Source organism: Pelodiscus sinensis, chromosome 4, assembly GCF_049634645.1.
Source record: "Pelodiscus sinensis isolate JC-2024 chromosome 4, ASM4963464v1, whole genome shotgun sequence".
Lineage (NCBI taxonomy): Eukaryota > Metazoa > Chordata > Testudines > Trionychidae > Pelodiscus > Pelodiscus sinensis.
In genome coordinates, this window is record NC_134714.1 from 104,301,646 (window position 1) to 104,319,385 (window position 17,740).

Consider the following 17,740-nt stretch of genomic DNA (forward strand, 5'->3'; position numbering starts at 1 on the left):
GCACAGTCCAGCACGGACAGCTGGCCCGGAACCTTGAACAGGTCCGGGCTAAGGTCAAGGAGCTGTGCCTGGCCTACATGTGGGCCAGCGAGGGCAGGGGGGCAGGACCAGACACCTGCCCCCACTACGACCGGCTGCATGCCATCCTCGGCCAGCCAGCCCCGCAAGCCCCGGATGTGCCCGTAGACACCTGCGTGCGCGCCCCCATCACCCGGATCACTGAGGTGAGGGAAGGAAACAGCAGTGCGTTGGAGGAGGAGGCCAGCATTGCCACCCAGCAGGCCCCCTCCAGCAGCCCCTCCGAGGCTGGGGAAGGATCCACCGGTGAGTCTTGCACTTTGCACTCCCAAGGGTGGGGGGCAGGGACCCTTGAAGCAGGCCTGTGCAAGGGAGGGATGGCCCAAACCTCTGGGTGACCCAGCCTGGAGTCTTGGCTGCCCCTGGGCATGGAGTGCAACACCCTCCCCGCACCCTACTCCCCCTGGGACTTACCTCCATCACGACGACACCAACGGTGGATCTTCCCACCCCGAATTGCTGTGCCACCGAGCGGTAGCTGTCCGGGGTGGCCAGCTTCCACAGCGTGATGGCGACCCTCTTGTCGATGGGGATGGGTGCACGCAGCCAGGTGGTGGCTCTCTGGAGCGCGGGGGTGAGCCAGGCGCATAGCTCCAGGAACGTCCACTTTCGCATGCGGAAATTCCAGAGCCATTACTGGTCGTCCCATTGCCCAAGGACCAGCCAGTCCCACCAGTCCATACTGGTGTCCAAACTCCAGAGTGGCCTCTCTACCCTGGGGTGCGGATGAGGGAGTCGAAGGCGATCTCTGCCTCCTGGTCCTGAAAGACGAGGGCACCGGCTTGAAGCACCAGCTGCAGGCACTCGAAAATGGCCGACAAGGGCCAGAGCAGGCACATGGCCACCCATGGCTCCATGGCAGACAGGGCAGGGCACAAGAAAGCAAAATCAGGAAAAAGCAGTAGGGGGCAAAAGGCTGGTGTCCCCAAAAGTCAGAGGGCAACCACCAAACCTGCTATGGCTGTCAGTCCCTGCCAGAGGTCCTAATGCACGGAGCAGGAGACAAACGGCTGTCCGGTGAGACCCCTTTAAGCACATGTCTCAAAGGAGCTCCAGCCCTGCCCCCGGAAAGGGCTGGTGGCCTTTTACCCTCTTCAAAATGGTTCCGGGCTTCTGCTTTTGTGCAAAAGCGCGCCACCAATGTAGACGCGCTTTTCCGCAAAAGCGCATCATTATAACGATAACTCCGGGACCAATCTAGATGCTCTTTTCTGGAAATACTTTTAACAGAAAACCTTTCTGTTAAAAGTATTTCCGGAAAATCATGCCAGTCTAGACGTAGCCTCTGTGCTGTACCTTTTCAAGCATATTATGCCACTGACAAATGAGATGTATTATCTGAAAATTCACATATGGCTGGAGAATAAGCCTGCCCCAGACTCACCTGGCAGTGGCAACTACAGTCTTGTGGAACAGAGCTCTGCCCAACTCCCTGCTCTAGGCACCACATCATGTGGACCATGTTGCAACACCATTTTCCATGATGGGGAAGGCCAAGGCCAAGCCTGAATGGGGCTGCAACCTCATGTACCAGATCACAACATCTGGAGTGCGGAGCGGGTCTCACCTTAGAGGCAGAATCTACCACGCTTGGATGAGTGCGAGTGGGCTCATTCTCTGGCCCCCATTGCCTCCCCTGGTTCCAAAAGCTAGTTCCAGTGCTGATGAACACACTCCCAAGGATACATACAATGGAAGCAGAACTCCCCAGCAGGATGAATATAACCTGAGGGTATGTCTACACTACCACCCTAGTTCGAACTAGGGTGGTAATGTAGTCAACCGGAGTTGCAAATGAAGCCCGGGATTTGAATTTCCCGGGTTTCATTTGCATCTTGCCGGGTGCCGCCATTTTTAAATGTCTGCTAGTTCGGACTCCGTGCCCCGTGGCTACACGCGGCACGAACTAGGTAGTTCGGACTAGGCTTCCTATTCCGAACTACCGTTACTCCTCGTTCTGCCTTATGTGATGCATTCCACAAGGACTAACGGTAGTTCGGAATAGGAACCCTAGTCCGAACTACCTAGTTCGTGCCACGTGTAGCCGCAGGGCACGGAGTCCGAACTAGCGGACATTTAAAAATGGCGGCACCCGGCAACATGCAATTGAAGCCCGGGAAATTCAAATCCCGGGCTTCATTTGCAACTCCGGTTGACTACATTACCACCCTAGTTTGAACTAGGGTGGTAGTGTAGACATACCCTGAGAGTGTAACACAGTTACACTCAAACTTCTGAGCGCTGATTAATCTTTCTGTGGGTAACAAAAAGTGAAAGTTTTGATGATGTTAGATCAATCAGTCTTGCTTTGATTCTTTTTTATACCTGGAAGAGTCAAGCAGAATTATAAATCAATCATTTTTTCTTCTATATGTAACCCATCTTCCAGGTAGCACCAGCAGCAACCAGGGCTGGGTTCAATATCCAACACAGAACTGGCTCGAGCCCCCACCCAGAAACCTGGGAAATTCACACACACCTCTGGGCACCTCCGAGAGGCAATGCTTCCTCACTCGCAAGCACAGAGTCTGAGCATAGAAAAGAAACTTTTAATGAAAGAGGGAGAAAAGTAACGTGGCATAATGTTGGGAGAACACCACGCACAGAGTTCATAAAAAAGCCACGAGTAAAAATCCCAGCTTAGGAGGTCAGGCAGTGTCCTTTGTCCCTCAGTCTCACAAGTCCTGTCCCATAGAATCATAGAATCATAGAGCTGGAAGAGACCTTAGAAGGCCATCAAGTCCAGCCCCCTGCTCTAGGTAGGACCAATCCCAACTAAATCAACCCAGGCAGAGCTTTGTCAAGCCGGGACTTAAACACCTCTAGGGATGGAGACTCCACTACTTCCCTAGGTAACCCATTCCAGTGCTTCACCATTCTCCTAGTGAAATAGTATTTCCTAATATCCAACCTGGACCTCTCCCACCGCAACTTGAGACCATTGTTCCTTGTTCTGCCATCCATCACTACTGTGAACAGCCTTTCTCCAGCCTCTTTGGAATCTCCCTTCATGAAGTTGAAGGCTGCTATCAAATCCCCCCTCACTCTTCTCTTCTGCAGACTAAATAGACCCAACTCCCTCAGCCTCTCCTCATAGATCATTTGCTCCAGCCCCCTAATCATTTTGGTTGCCCTCCGCTGGACCCTCTCCAATGCATTCACATCCTTCCTGTAATTGGGGGCTCAGAACTGGACACAATACTCCAGATGTGGCCTCACCAGAGCCGAGTAAAGAGTAATTATCACATCTCTGGATTGACTGGCAATGCTCCTCTTAATGTAACCTAGTATGCCATTAGCCTTCTTGGCTACAAGAGCACACTGTTGACTCATATCCAGGTTCTCATCCACTGTAACCCCCAGGTCCTTCTCTGCAAAACTACTATTTAGCCGGTTGGTCCCCAGCCTGTAACAATGCTTGGGATTCTTCCGTCCCGAGTGCAGAACTCTACACTTGTCCTTGTTGAACCTCATCAGATTTCTTGTGACCGAATCCTCCAATTTGTCTAAGTCACTCTGGACTCTATCCCTTCCCTCCAGCGTGTCTACCTCTCCCCCTAGCTAAGTGTCAACTGCAAACTTACTGATGGTGCAATCCATCCCCTCATCCAGGTCATGAAAAAGATGTTGAACAAAACCAGTCTCAGAACCGAACCTTGGGGCACTCTGCTAGAAACTGACTGTCATCCTGACATCGAGCCATTGATCACTACCTGCTGGGCCTGACCTTCCAGCCAGCTTTCTATCCATCTTGCCATCCATTTATCCAATCCACATTCCCTTAACTTGCTGGCAAGAATGTTGTGGGAGACCGTATCAAAAGCTATATCACATCCACTGACTTCCCCATATCCACAGAGCCAGGTACCTCATCATAGCAGCTAATCAGATTGGTCAGGCACTACTTGCCCTTCATGAATCCATGTTGACTATTCCTGATCACCTTCTCCTCTTCCAAGTGCTTCAAAATGGATTCCTTAAGGATCCCCTTCATGATTTTTCCAGGGACTGAAGTAAGACTGTTTATAGTTCCCTGGATAGGCCTTCTTCCCTTTTTTAAAGATGGGCACTACATTTGCTTTTTTCCAATCATCTTTCCTGATCTCCACGACTTTTCAAAGATAATGGCCAAAGGCTCCTCAATGACATTTGCCAACTCCCTCAGTACCCTCCGATGTATTAAGTCCAGACCCATGGATTTATGTAAGTTTAGCTTTTCTAAATAGTTCCTAACCTGTTCTTTCCCCACCAAGGGCTGTCCACCTTCATCGCATATTATGTCACTTGGCGCATTAGTCTGGGAACTGACCTTGTCCGTGAAGACAGAGGCAAAGAAACCATTAAGTATTTCAGCTTTCCCCACATCATCTGTCACTAGGTTACCGCCCTCATGCAGTAGGGGCCCCACACCCTCTTTGATCACCTTCTTCTTGCTTCTTCTTCTTGCATTCACATGCCCTACCCACCTTGGCACCACACTCACAGTTGCTGTCTTTGGTCAGGGCAGACCAGAGTTCAGAGGCAACCTGCAGAGCTCCCCACCCATTCTGAAGGACGTTAGAGTAGGAGGTATCTCATCCACTCTGCTGGTCAATCGCCATCCACCTGTTCTCTGCTCTTTCCCCCAGTTGACTTCACTGAGTCAGGAAGGGAAAGGTTGGTCCATCCGAGACCCTTTATTCTTCGACAGTGTCTCTCCTGCAAGCACTGGTGGTCATATTTTACAATTCCTACAATTATGGTTAACGTGGTTTGTAACCTCACAATAGCCCAATTACTTACAATATGCCATTCTAATAACTGACCATCTGTCAGGCCAATAGCATTGACTGAACTGTATTTACATAAGCACACTGTGGCGGGGTTGGGCTTAGTCCATCACCCTCTTCCCCGCCACCTTCTGTCCACTCCCAATTGTCCTTCTCCTCATGTCCCTCTTACAGTCCTGGCTGAGCCATTTGTGCTGCTGTCTCCTGGTCCTGGCCAGACGGCATCACTTGACCTGGCCCTGCTTGGTCTCCTGGTCCTCCGGCCGATTGGCTCCCTCGTGATCCTCTCGGGGTTGGTCCTCCGCCAGGGGCCCCAGCCAGTCAGCCACCTGTGGGGGTTGAGAGCACAGCCAGCTCCTGCTCTCCTCCCCTTTTCTCCTCCCTTCCACCTCCTCTTTGTACTTGTCGGCCTGCGTCATGCCCCCGCCCAGCATCCAAGCCGGCTGGCTCCCTCTGGATCCCAGGGTCTGTCCCCTGCAGCCCTGGCCCTCCACTCGCCACTTGCGGAGCCGACGGCACTGACTCCTGTGCAGCGGTGCTTCGCCGTCAAACAGGCACCAGTGCAGGGAGCAGCTTCTCCATCATGGCGGGGAGCTGCTTCCCTGTCACACACCTCCCCCCTTTGTCTCTCGCTAGCCTCCCCTTCTTCCATCTGCTCTGCGCATCATGACAGGAAATCCGCGTTCGCGTGAGCCTGTCTTGCCCGATGCACTATTTGGAACGTATATTGCTGCAAAAATAGATACCACCTCATTATGCGGGGGTTTGCTTCCCGCATGTTGTGCATCCATTTTAATGGTGCATGGTCCGTGACTAAGAGAAACGGGTTCCCCAAAAGGTAATATCTGAGGGCTTTGACCGCCCATTTAACTGCTAAGGCCTCCTTCTCTATAGTAGAGTAGGCCTGCTTTCGCGGCAGCAGCTTGAGGCCTATATACAGGATGGGGCACTCCTCGTGTCCATGATTCTGGGACAATACGGCCTCTATTCCTACATTCGAGGCATCCATCTGTACTATAAAAGTCTTTGAAAAGTCTGGTTGTGTTAAGAGGGGGTCTTTTGTGAGGTGTTGTTTCAGCTGCAGGAAGGCTTTCTCACACTGTTCCGTTCAGCGGACCTTCTGTGGGCATCCACCCTTTGTCAACTCCATTTGCGGGGTTGCTACTGTGGCGAAATGTGATATGAACCGTCTATGGTAGCCAGCTAGGCCCAGGAATTGGCGTACCTGTTTTTTCGTTTTCGGCGTCTGATACCCTTGTACTGCCTCCACTTTATTCACCTGCAGCTTCAGCTGGCCTTTCCCCACAACATATCCCAGATAAGTTACTTCCACATTCCCAAAGGCGCACTTGCTTGGGTTTGCCGTTAACCGGGCTTCCTTGAGCATTTTCAATATGGCCTGAATATGTCGTAAGTGGTCACTCCAGGAGGTGCTGTAAATAACAACATTGTCAATATACGCAGCGGGGTATCCCTGGTGGTCACTTAAAAGTCAGTCCATCAGCCGTTGGAACATGGCTGGTTAAGAAATGGTACAGCCCAAAGGGGGTGGCAAGGGCTGTTTTCTCCTGTCAGGCCGGCGTGAGGGGGATTTGCCAGTACCCCTTTGTAAGGTTGATCATAGATAAATACTGCGCCTTCCCTAGCCTTTCTAGGAGTTCCTCCACCCGAGGCATGGGGTCTGCATCAAACTTGGAGATCTCATTGACCTTCCAAAAGTCAATACAAAAATGTAGGGAGCCATTGGGTTTGGGGACTAAAACTATCGGACTCCTCCACCCACTCCTGGTTTCTCATATCACCCCCATTTGCAGCATTTTGTGGATCTCTTCCTTAACGGGTTCTCACAACCTTCTCGGAAAAGGCCAAAGGGGTTCACGTACCTTTCTTCCCGGGGTGGTCTGGATATGATAGCTGGCCATGGGTGTCCGGTCTGGCTGTTTCAACAAGATGGTTGCAAATTCCTGGACGAGTGGTCTCACCTCCTCCTTCTGGCCTGCTGTTAATGCGTCTCTGAGCGCTGCCTTTCCTGCCGGGTTGGCTAAATCCCCGCCCCAGCACCCTAGCTTGGGTACTGATGGCTGTGTGGTAACCAACATGCTCTCCTGCGCTTTCCACTTTTTTAGCAAGTTCACGTGGTAGATTTGGGTGCTTTTCCGCTTATCTGTTAACCTGATTTCATAGTCCACAGGGCCCACTTGTCGAAGGACCTCATAGGGGCCCTGCCACCTGGCCATCAGCTTCGACTCGGCTGAGGGTAAGAGCAGGAGCACCCTACCCCCCGGGGAGAAGGTGCGGGTCCGCGTTCCTCGGTTGTAACATCGGGCCTGCTTTTCTTGGGCTCACCCCAAATTACCCTTCGCCAGCTCCCCAGCAGCTTTCAACTTTTTCCTCAGGTCTAATATGTAGGGGACCGTGCCCTTCACCCATGAATCCTGCTCCTCCCAGTCTTCCTTCAGCAGTTTTAGGATGCCCCAGGGTTGTCTTCCGTAGAGCAGCTCAAAGGGGAAGAAGCCGGTAGAGGCCTGGGACACCTCCCGGAATGCAAACAAGAGGGCTGGCAGAAAAAGGTCCCACTCCCTGGGGTCTGACCCCATGAATTTTCTCAGCATTGTCTTTAAGGTTCGGTTAAATTGCTCCACCAGCCCGTCTGTTTGAGGGTGGTAAACCGAGGTCCGGAGCTTTCCCCCCCAACAGCTTACACAGTTCTGTCATTATGTGCCCCTTAGTCAGTCAAAATTTCCTGGGGTATCCCCACCCTCGTGAACACCTTTACCATCTCTGCTACCAGGACAGGGGCCTTAGTGTTCCGGAGGGGTACGTCCTTGGGGTATTGGGTGGCATAGTCTATGAGGACTAAAATAAATTGGTTGCCCCTTTTTGACCTCTCTAGTGGTCCCACCAGGTCCAGAGCTACTCTTTCAAAGGGTATGTCCACCACTGGGAGGGGGACCAGTGGCGCTTTAAGCACCCTCCTCCCTCCCGCCCTTTGACAGTCTGGGCAGGACTCACAGAAGTCTTTGACCTTCTCATACACTCTGGGCCAATAGAAATGTTGTAAAATTCTTTGTAAGGTTTTTTCCGCTCCCAAATGTCTGGCCCAGGGGTCGGTGTGGGCCAAGTCAAGTACCTGCCATTGGAATCGTGCCGGTACTAACAGCTGTTGGGTTTCCCCCAGCTCCCCCAGTCGGGTGAGGACCTGGTATAATCGGTTGGCTCTTACCTCAAACCAGGGTCCCTCTGATGTCGTTGCCTCCGTATCCGGGTTCTCTCCTGCCTGCTCTCAAGCATGCTTGAGTGAAGCATCCTCCCACTGCTCCTGGAGGAAATCCGCTCCTTCTCCCATTTCTCCTCTTTGGTCCCCGCCAGACGTGGTATCTGCAACTTGGGCCTCTGTGGATTTGCGTTCTGATCCCTGGCTCCCAGGTTGCTCGTCTGCTGACTCCCCCCGGACTTGGCCCCATTGCATGACCAGCCGCCAGAAACCCAGCCAATCCCACCCCAGGATCACCGGATATGCCAGTCTTGGGGCCACCACTACCCGGCACCTCGCTTGTTGGCGGCCCTCATGTACATGCTCCCACCATGTGGGGTAGTGCCTCAGCTCTCTGTGGATGCACTGCACAGCCTCAAGTGGTCCCTCAGTGCCTCCCTCCGTTAGTACCTCTTTTCTAACCGTGGTCTGGTTGCAGCCAGAGTCTACCAGCGCCCAGACCCACCTCCCATCCAGGCTTACCTGGACTGTGATTCGGGGGGCATCCCATCTTCGAGGGCGATGGGGCGCGGCCCTCACCCGTCCATGTGAGCAGTCTATGAAGGGACAGTCTCTGCAGAAATGGCCTTTCTGTCCGCATTCAAAGCAGGCCCCTCGCTTTTCCAGCTCTGGCAGAAGGGGGGAGGACTCCTCTTTTGGTGTTACTTTCGCCCAGACACGCTCCCTCGCCCCATTGTCCCCAAGGGATGGGTGGGGCAGCCCAGGATCTCCGGCCCCTGGTGGTGCAGGCCCTCTCGCTTGCCACTTTTCCTCCCGGCGGTGACTTGGAGCCTCGGGTGCTGTCTTCCTCACCTTCCGCTGGCATGTAGTTCTCCAGAATAGAGACAGCCTCCCCTAGTGTAGTAGGCCAGTGGCAGCGCACCCAGACACGGCTGTTGGGCAGCAGGATCTGCAGGAATTGGTCTAACATGATCATATCCACAATTTGTTTGGCCGTCCTCCTTTCTGGTTCCAGCCAGCACGTGACGGCCTCCTGCAGCCTCTGCACTACCACTCGCGGCCTCTCCCTCTGCTGATACCTCTCGGAGCGGAAATTCTGTCTGTGGGTCTCCAGGGTGATGCCTGCCTTATGATAGTGCAGAGCGTCCCAGGCAGATAGTCCCCTATAGGCCCATTGGGCCAGGATTCAGGTAGGGTGCCAATAAGGTTGCCCAATGCTCTTCCATCCACCGAGCAGCCGTGGCTACCCTTTCAAATGTAATCAAGAAAGCTTTGAGATCATCGCCCGCCGTCATCTTTACCAGCCATAAAGGCAAGGCCAATGCTGACCCCCCCGGTCCCACCTTCTCCAGAGGTAGCTGACCCTCCAGCCCCCTGCTTTGCCCATTGTTTCTGCTGGTGCTCCACCAATTCTTGCACTAGCTGTTGCTGCTCAGTCAGCTGCTGGAGCAGCTGGGTCTGTTTTTTCGCCAGTCATTCCAGCAGCTTTCTCATCTCCATCTCACCCCCTTATCATGGCTAACCTTCTCCTTTTTTTTTTCTTTTACCCCCTGAACACCCACATTCTCCACCAGTGTAGCAGGGTCGGGCTTAGTCCATCACCCTCTTCCCCCCCGCCTTCTGTCCTCTCCCAATTGTCCTTCTCCTTTGTACTTGCTGGCGTCTGAGCCAGCTGGCTCCCTCTGGATCCCAGGGTCTGTCCCCTGCGGCCCTGGCCCTCCTGCATCTGCACACCCAGCCCTCCACTCGCTGCTTGCAGAGCCGGCGGCGCAGGCTCCTGTGCAGCGATGCTCCACCAGCAAGCGGGCATCAGTGCAGGGAGTGGCTTCCCTGTCACACACACCCAGGATTTCTTTCCAATTCCAGCTTGAACTGTATTTATATAACAACAGTTGAATACCTTACGGCTACGTCTACACTGGCCCCAAATTCCGGAAAAGTCATGCAAAGCAGGTAAGTCAGAATAGGGAAATCCGCGGGGGATTTAAATATCCCCCGCGGATTTAAATAAACATGTCCGCCGCTTTTTTCCCGGCTTGGGGAAAAGCCGGAAAAAAGCATCTAGACTGTCGCGATCCTCCGGAATAAAGCCCTTTTCCGGAGGATCTCTTATTCCTACCTGAAAGTAGGAATAAGAGATCCTCCGGAAAAGGGCTTTATTCCGGAGGATCGCGCCAGTCTAGACGCTTTTTTCCGGCTTTTCCCCAAGCCGGGAAAAAAGCGGCGGACATGTTTATTTAAATCCGCGGGGGATATTTAAATCCCCCGCGGATTTCCCTATTCTGACTTACCTGCTTTGCATGACTTTTCCGGAATTTGGGGCCAGTGTAGACGTAGCCGTAAGGTATTCAACTACTAAGTAAGCATAACCACACCTAGGAGTCCTTTCCCATTCCATCTGGCTGCATTGGATGCATTGAGTCAGACCATGCTTGCATATATATCTGTAAATAAGTATACCCACATTACATCACTAACAATACATATATTGATATTTTATACTGTCATCTCTTTGTGAAGGTGATTGCTAATGTTCAGGTACATTAGGGCACTCGAGGAGTAACAGTAGCTCGGAATAGGAAGCCTAATGTGAACTACCTAGTTCATGCCGCGTGTAGCCGTGGGCACGGAGTCCGAAATAGCAGACATTTAAAAATGGCGGTACCCAGCAACATGCAAATGAAGCCTGGGAAAGTCAAATCCCGGGCTTCATTTGCAACTCCGGTTGCCTACATTAACCACCCTAGTTCGAACTAGGGTGGTAGTGTAGACATACCCTAACAGAGTTTAAAAAAGGGCTAGATAAATTCATGGAGGGTAGGTCCATAAAAGGCTATTAGCTGGGAGTAAGGAATGGTGTCCCTGGCCTCTGTTTATCAAAGGCTGGAGAGGGATGGCAGGAGACAAATTGCTTGATCTTTGTCTTCGGTCCATCCCCTCTGGGGCACCTGGCATTGGCCACTGTTGGCAGACAGGATACTGGGGTAGATGGACCTTTGGTCTGACCCAGTATGGCCATTCTTATATTCTTATGTTCTTATAAAATAATGCATGTAGGAGCACAAATTAATTAATTAATTAGCAAAGTCAAATCCTTGAGCAATTATCCAAGTGCTATAAATGTACAACTTTTATACTACCTTGAATCAGTCAAGATGGTTTAGAACAATCTGTGCTTGTGATAAATGAACATTGGTTGGTAGGTACCTAGCAGACCTGGCTGAAATATTTCTGCTGAAGTGCAAAAGAGACAGATTAAATTATGCCAAAGCATGTAATGACTTTTTCCCATATAGTTACCCTCCCAGATCCAGCCCAAAAATTATGATGTAGTCCATATGTTCTGCTTTGATATTTTTGAAACAAAATATTTGTGTTTTTCAGTTCAAAATAACTTTAATAATTTTCTTCTTTTATTTTAAAAAATTAAAAATATTTGTAAATACTCAAAATAATAAAAAGATCTTTTAATAGTAAATCTACAAATCTGTAAATTCATCAAGCCTGAAATCCTGATTATACAAGTTTGTTTAACATGACATATTACAGCCTGGCTCATAAAATTTGCTTGGTAGAGTGACCAACCATTTCCATGCAAGAATAGAGGGATGTTTTCCATAGTCTTTTAAAGGGATAAAAAAATCAGTCCTCCCTTCCATAGACTTACACTAGCAAGGGAGTGGAATTTAGACCATCACAAATTGCATATGGATTCCTCTCATTTTCTAACTGTAGTAAGCAAAGTATAGTATTTCTAAAAGGGAAATTGCATACTACCTTATTAAAAAGTTGGACTCTAGGGATATGTCTACACCGCATGCTTATTTTGAAATAAGCTATTCAGGAAGAAATACTTTGAAATAGCTGGTCTACAGTATAGGGAAGCCTTAAAATTAATCTGAGGCAGGATGGATGTCCTACTTCAATATGGAGCCCCAGGAGGCACTGGGGAGTAATTACTCTGAATGGCCCTGGGGAGGAGCGATTTTGAAATAGCAGCAGTGGAGCATCCACACTACTGCAAACAGGAGCAGCAAACAGAGAGTTTTGAAGGAGAGTTATCCAGGTAAAGGAAGAATAAATACGGGACCCTTGAGGTAAGTGGCTGTCTGTAGTGTGTGTTTGTGAGGTGGGGAGGGGTGTTACTTGCTATGTGCTGAGCTCGTGTTTGTCTGCTTGGTTGGTTGGTTGGTTTGTTTGTTTGTTTGAAGGAACGTGTGCTGTGGCCAGCAGCTGGAAGCTGTGAGCTTCTAAAGGTTTGAAATCTAGAAGCCTCTGTTAATTGGCTGAGCCTTAGTCAGGGAGTGGGGCTACCAGGCAGGCCAGGGCTTTATAAAGCTGTGAGTCAGCAACCAGGGAGCTTGCAAACAGGAGCAGCAAACAGGGAGTTTTGAGAGGGAGTTTGGAAGGGGAGTGGGAAGGGGCCAAGGTACTCTTGCCATTCTTTATAGTTTAGTTTAAAGGTTTTAATAAAAACTTCCTGTTTTAACTAGAAACCTCATCAATCAAACTAATTCATAAGAAAAAATGCAGATAGAAGCCCAGCAGCAGACTGGGGGCTATCCTGTTTATTGCATCGAGTGTAACATGTATGATTTACCTGCCCTGAGGGCAGGTGGCGTATGTGTGCACCTGTTGCAAGGAGCTCCTGACCCTCAGAGACTGAGTTCGAGTTTTGGAGGCCAGGGTGGCTGAACCGGAAGAGCTAAGGGAGAGCTATGTTGATGAGACTTTCCGGGACACTGTAGTACTGTCCCACCTCCAGTCTGAGAGCCCCAGTACTCTTAAGGAGGATGAAAGGCTCAGGGGAGCAGAGCATTCAATGGGAGCAGAGGGAAACCATCCCATAGTTGGGACCCTCCCTCCAGAGGATGTTGTGGTATCCTCTCGCACTAGGGATACCTCTGAGGGGGAGGGAACGCCAGTCATCAGGAAGAGGCAGGTGTTAGTAGTGGGTGATTCAATTGTTAAAAACATAGATAGTTGGGTTTGTGATGACTGGGAGAACCGTATGGTCACTTGCCTGCTTGGTGCAAAGGTTGCAGATCTCTCGAGGCATCTAGATAGTCTTATGTGTAGTGCTGGGGAGGAGTCGGCGGTCGTGGTACATGTAGGTACCAATGACGTAGGGAAGGATAGGAGAGATGTCCTTGAGGCCAAATTTAGGTTGCTAGAAAAGAGACTGAAATCCAGGACCTCTATGGTGGCATTCTCGGAAATGTTTACAGTTCCATGCTCCGGGCCAGGTAGGCAGGCAGAGCTTCAGAGTCTCAATATGTGGATGAGACAATGGTGTAGAGAGGAGGGGTTTAGATTTATTAGGACACTTTTGGGAGTGGGGGAGCCTATACAGGAAGGATGGGCTCCACCTGAACCAGGGTGGAACCAAACTCCTGGCACTAAACATTAAAAAGGCCGTAGAGCAGTTTTTAAACTAAGAGATGGGGGAAAGCTGGTTGGTGCAGAGAAGCACATAAATCGAATGGAGACTTCTCTTAGAGGAGAATCCATTGATAGAGATTAGCATATTTTCTGACATTTCTTTTTGCCTCTGGGAGAGGCATAAGGATCTTGCACAAGGATCTATCAGAGCGCGACCAGGAACAGGTAACAGGAGAGTTTGGAGAGGGAGTTCTCCAGGTAAAAGAGGAGTAAAAACGGGACCCTTGTGGTAAGTGGCTGTCTGGAGTGTGTGTTTGTGTGTGGGGGAGTTATTTGCAGTGTGCTGAGCTTGTGTTTGTCTGTTTGGTTTGTTTGTTTGTTTGGTTTGTTTGTTTGTTTGAAGGAGCTTCTAAAAGGTTTGAAATCTAGAAGCCTCTGTTAATTGGCTGAGCCTCAGTCAGGGGGAGGGGCTACCAGAGCTATATAAGCCTGTGACTCAGCGACCAGGAACAGGTAACAGAAGAGTTTGGAGAGGGAGTTCTCCAGGTAAAAGAGGAGTAAAAACGGGACCCTTGTGGTAAGTGGCTGTCTGGAGTGTGTGTTTGTGTGTGGGGGAGTTATTTGCAGTGTGCTGAGCTTGTGTTTGTCTGTTTGGTTTGTTTGTTTGTTTGGTTTGTTTGTTTGAAGGAGCTTCTAAAAGGTTTGAAATCTAGAAGCCTCTGTTAATTGGCTGAGCCTCAGTCAGGGGGAGGGGCTACCAGAGCTATATAAGCCTGTGACTCAGCGACCAGGAACAGGTAACAGGAGAGTTTGGAGAGGGAGTTCTCCAGGTAAAAGAGGAGTAAAAACGGGACCCTTGTGGTAAGTGGCTGTCTGGAGTGTGTGTTTGTGTGTGTGGGGGAGTTATTTGCTGTGTGCTGAGCTTGTGTTTGTCTGTTTGGTTTGTTTGGTTGGTTGGTTGGTTTGTTTGAAGGAGCTTCTAAAAGGTTTGAAATCTAGAAGCCTCTGTTAATTGGCTGAGCCTCAGTCAGGGGGAGGGGCTACCAGAGCTATATAAGCCTGTGACTCAGCAACCAGGGAGGAGCGCGACCAGGAACAGCTAACAGAATTTGGAGGGGGAGTTTAGAGGGCACGAATGACTTGTGTCCTTCTTTAAAACCTAACTCTTAGAATAATCTATACTCCAGAAGTTTAAAAAGAATCCCAGTTTGTACTTAAACTTATTCATTACAAACATGGAGACAGAAGCCCAGCAGCAGAGTGGGGGCTATCCTGTTTATTGCATCGAGTGTAACATGTATGATTACCTGCCCTGTGGGCGGGTGGCGTATGTGTGCACCCGTTGCAAGGAGCTCCTGACCCTCAGAGACTGAGTTCGGGCTTTGGAGGACAGGGTGGCTGAACTGGAGGAGCTAAGGGAGCTAGAGAGCTATGTTGATGAGACTTTCCGGGACACTGTAGTACTGTCCCACCTCCAGTCTGAGAGCCCCAGTGTTCTTAAGGAGGATGAAAATCTCAAGGGAACAGAGCATTTAATGGGAGCAGAGGGAAACCATCCCGTAGCTGGGACCCTCCTCCCAGAGGATGTTGCGGTATCCTCTTGCACTGAGGATACCTCTGATAGGGAGGGAATGCCAGCTAGGAAGAGGTAGGTGTTAGTTGTGGGTGATTCGATCATTAGAAACATAGATAGTTGGGTTTGTGATGACCGGGAGAACGGTATGGTCACTTGCCTGCCTGGTGCGAAGGTTGCGGATCTCTCGAGGCATCTAGATAGACTTATGTGTAGTGCTGGGGAGGAGCCAGTGGTCGTGCTACATGTAGGTACCAATGACATAGGGAAGGGTAGGAGAGATGTCCTGGAGGCCAAATTTAGGCTGCTAGAAAAGAGACTGAAATCCAGGACCTCTATGGTGGCGTTCTCGGAAATGCTTCCAGTTCCACGCGCAGGGCCAGATAGGCAGGCAGAGCTTCAGAGTCTCAATGCGTGGATGAGACGATGGTGTAGGGAAAAGGGGTTTAGATTTATTAGGAACTGGGGACACTTTTGGGAGAGGGGGAGCCTATACAGGAAGGATGGGCTCCACCTAAACCAGGGTGGAACCAGACTGCTGGCACTAAACATTAATAAGGCCGTAGAGCAGTTTTTAAACTAAGAGATGGGGGAAAGCCGATTGGTGCGGAGATGCACGTAAATCGGAGAGAGACTTCTCTTAGAGGAGAATCCGTTGATAGAGATTCTCTAAGCTGTAGTCGGAAAGAGAGGAGGGGAGAGGGCAAACCATTGGCCAGAGCTGACAAACAACCGCATAGAAAGGAATCCAATGCATCAGGGAAGGGCAGACAAATAACCAGTGGCAAATTTTTAAAGTGCTTGTACACAAATGCTAGGAGTCTGACGAATAAGATGGGTGAACTAGGGTACCTCATATTAAGTGAGGAGATAGACATAATAGGCATCACTGAAACCTGGTGGAATGAGGAAAATCTGTGGGACACAATCATACCGGGATATAAAATATATAGAAAGGATAGAGCAGGCTGGGTGGGTGGCAGAGTGGCACTGTATGTGAAAGATAATGTAGAATCAAATGAAATAAAAATATTAAGTGAATCAACATGTTCCATAGAATCGCTATGGATAGAAATTCCATGCTCCAATAACAAGAAATTAGCAGTAGGGATATATTACCGACCACCTGACCAGGACAGCAATACTGACATAGAAATGCTGAGGGAGATTAGAGAGGCTACCAAAATAGAGAACTCTATAATAATGGGGGATTTTAATTACCCCCATATTGAGTGGATACATGTCACCTCAGGAAGAGAAGCGGAGATAAAATTTCTCAATGGCTTAAATGACTGCTTCTTGGAGCAGCTAGTGCAGGAATCCACAAGGGGAGAGGCAATTCTCGAGTTAGTCCTGAGTGGAGTGCAGGATCAGGTCCAGGATATAACCGTTACAGGACCGCTTGGGAATAGTGACCATAATATAATAACATTCAACATTCCTGTGGTGGGAAGAACACCTCAGCAGTCCAGCACCCTGGCATTTAATTTCAAAAAGGAGAATTACACAAAAATGAGGAGGTTAGTTAAACAGAAATTAAAAGGCACAGTGACTAGAGCCAAATCCCTGAAAGCTGCATGGAAACTTTTTAAAGACACCATAATAGAGGCCCAACTTAAATGTATACCCCAAATTAAAAAACATAGCAAGAGACCTAAAAAAGAGTCACCGTGGCTTAACCACCATGTAAAAGAAGCAGTGAGGGACAAAAAGGTATCTTTTAAGAAGTGGAAGTCCAATCCTAGTGAGATAAATAGAAAGGAACATAAACACTGTCAAATCAAGTGTAAACATGTAATAAGAAAAGCAAAAAAAGATTTTGAGGAACAGCTAGCCAAAAACTCAAAAAGAAATAACAAAATGTTTTTTAAGTACATTAGAAGCAGGAAGCCTGCTAAAAAGCTTGTGGGTCCCCTAGATGATCGAGCTATAAAAGGAGCAATCAAGGACGATAAAGCCATTGCGGAGAAACTAAATGATTTCTTTGCTTCAGTCTTCACGGCTGAGGATGTTGGGGAGATTCCTGAATCTGCACCGTCCTTTGGGGTTGATGAATCTGAGGAACTGTCCCGGATTGAAGTGTCATTAGAGGAGGTTTTGGAACAAATAGAAAAACTTAATGTTAACAAATCTCCGGGACCGGATGGCATTCATCCAAGGGTTCTAAAAGAACTTAAATGGGAAATTGCTGAGCTCTTATCTGTGGTTTGTAACCTATCCTTTAAATCGGCTTCCGTACCTAATGACTGGAAGGTAGCCAACGCGACACCAATATTTAAAAAGGGCTCTAGAGGCGATCCTGGCAATTACAGACCGGTAAGTCTAACTTCAGTACCGGGCAAATTAGTCGAAACAATAGTAAAGAATAAAATTGTGAATCATGTAGAAGAACATAATTTGTTGGACAAAAGTCAACATGGTTTCTGTAAAGGGAAATCCTGTCTTACTAATCTATTAGAGTTCTTTGAAGGGGTTAACAAACATGCGGACAAGGGGGATCCAGTAGATATAGTATACTTGGATTTTCAGAAAGCCTTTGACAAGGTCCCTCACCAAAGGCTCTTGTGTAAATTACATGGCCATGGGATAAGAGGGATGGTCCTTTCTTGGATTGAGAACTGGCTAAAAGACAGGAAACAAGGGGTAGGAATAAATGGTAAATTTTCAGATTGGAGAGGGGTAACTAGTGGTCTACCCCAAGGATCAGTCCTGGGACCAATCCTT